A 2502-nucleotide genomic window follows, 5' to 3' on the forward strand; every position below is an offset into this window, starting at 1 on the left:
AAGACTCAATGTCGCCCGCTCTGGCCCCAGGGATGCACTTAACTATGGCCGCTGGCTTCGCTAACTTCACGTTTCTCAAAATGGAGCTGCCAATGATCAGAGTTGGTTTCTCAGCGGGTGTGTCGCTGAGTGGGGAAAATCTGTTAGAGACGTGAACAGGTTGATGGTGCCCCGTGGACTTTGAATGCTTACGACTATTCCTCCTTCGGACAGTCACCCAGCCCCCCCCTTTCCTGGCTGCACAGGAGATGCCGGGGGACGGCTACCAGAGGCTAACTCAGGCCGTTCAGCACCGACTACCGGGGACTGGCTAGCTACAGTAGCTAAAGACTGATCTACCAAGGTGCGGAGCCGGACTTCTAAATCACTGAGCCTCGCCTCCATGTCTATAAATAAACTACACTTATTACATGTACCATTACCGCTAAAGGAGGCAGAGGAGTAACTGAACATCTGACACACCGAGCGGGAGAAAGTAGGAGAGAGAGAGGGAGAAGGAGAAGCCATCGCTAGCTGCTAAGCTAAAGTCGCTAATGGCTAAGCTAAAGTACTGTAGCGTCAGCTACCAAAACTTTAGAACAACTATGAGATTGAACAGCAGTCACTAAAAGATGGAAAGAACTGTGAGTGCTTAGGCAAAATTACTGTAAAGAACAAGTGTTTAGTGGACAGTTTGCCGCTATAATCTAACAAATGTAACTGTTATTTAGCGAGAGCAGCACAACGTGGTACCAACACACAAGCACCGGAAACAGAAATGAGTCGACACGCTTACCGCAATACGTCATCAGACCACAAGACATGGCTCCAGTAATCCACGTCCTTAGTCTGCTGGTCTGTTTGGGGGCTTTCTTGTGCATCATCTTTAGAAGAGGCTTCATTATGGGACAACAGCCATGGCAATCTTCTTATAGCCTAGGCCATCTTTATGTAGAGAAACCATTCTTTGTTTCAGATCCTCAGAGAGTTCTTTGTCATGAGGTGCCATGTTGAACTTCCAGTGAGTGTAACACTAACGACTCACAGGACAGTGGAGAGGGAAAATGGCTGGTTGGGCCCAATTTGGACATTTTCACTTAAGGGTGTCCTCACTTTTGTTGCCAGCGCTTTAGACATTAATGGCTGTGTGATGTGTTACTTTGAGGGGACAGCAAATTTACACTGTTATACAAGCTGCACGCTCACTACTTTACACTGTTACACAAGCTGCACGCTCACTACTTTACATTGTTACACAAGCTGCACGCTCACTACTTTACACTGTTACACAAGCTGCACGCTCACTACTTTACACTGTTACACAAGCTGCACGCGCTGCACGCTCACTACTTTACACTGTTACACAAGCTGCACGCTCACTACTTTACACTGTTACACAAGCTGCACGCGCTGCACGCTCACTACTTTACACTGTTACACAAGCTGCACGCTCACTACTTTACGCTGTTATACAAGCTGCACGCTCACTACTTTACGCTGTTATACAAGCTGCACGCTCACTACTTTACGCTGTTATACGCTCACTACTTTACACTGTTACACAAGGTGCACGCTCACTACTTTACATTGTGATACAAGCTGTACTACTTTACACTGTTATACAAGCTGTACTACTTTACACTGTTACACAAGCTGCACGCTCACTACTTTACGCTGTTACACAAGCTGCACGCTCACTACTTTACACTGTTATACGCTCACTACTTCACGCTGTTACACAAGCTGCACGCTCACTACTTTACACTGTTATACGCTCACTACTTCACGCTGTTACACAAGTTGCACACTCACTACATTACGCTGTTACACAAGCTGCACACTCACTACTTTACACTGTTATACAAGCTGGACACTCACTACTTTACACTGTTATACAAGCTGTACGCTCACTACTTTACACTGTTATACAAGCTGTACGCTCACTACTTTACATTGTTATACAAGCTGTACTACTTTACATTGTGATACAAGCTGTACTACTTTACACTGTTATACGCTCACTACTTCACGCTGTTACACAAGCTGCACGCTCACTACTTTACACTGTTATACGCTCACTACTTTACACTGTTACACAAGCTGCACGCTCACTACTTTACACTGTTACACAAGCTGCACGCTCACTACTTTACACTGTTATACGCTCACTACTTTACATTGTTACACAAGCTGCACGCTCACTACTTTACACTGTTATACGCTCACTACTTTACACTGTTACACAAGCTGCACGCTCACTACTTTACACTGTTACACAAGCTGCACGCTCACTACTTTACACTGTTATACGCTCACTACTTTACACTGTTACACAAGCTGCACGCTCACTACTTTACACAAGCTGCACGCTCACTACTTTACACTGTTATACGCTCACTACTTTACACTGTTACACAAGCTGCACGCTCACTACTTTACACAAGCTGCACGCTCACTACTTTACACTGTTATACGCTCACTACTTTACACTGTTACACAAGCTGCACGCTCACTACTTTACAC

The 2502-nt window shown here is 45.4% G+C and overlaps 1 protein-coding gene across 1 annotated transcript in view; it reads left to right on the forward strand.

The window, feature by feature from the left end:
- The window catches only part of atp1b2a (ATPase Na+/K+ transporting subunit beta 2a), a 20356-nt gene that overhangs the window by 12205 nt on the left and 5649 nt on the right, over positions 1-2502 (forward strand). The gene's annotated exons all lie outside the window — the stretch shown is intronic.

The sequence above is a fragment of the Micropterus dolomieu genome, linkage group LG12 (assembly GCF_021292245.1).
Source record: "Micropterus dolomieu isolate WLL.071019.BEF.003 ecotype Adirondacks linkage group LG12, ASM2129224v1, whole genome shotgun sequence".
Taxonomy (NCBI): Eukaryota; Metazoa; Chordata; class Actinopteri; order Centrarchiformes; family Centrarchidae; genus Micropterus; species Micropterus dolomieu.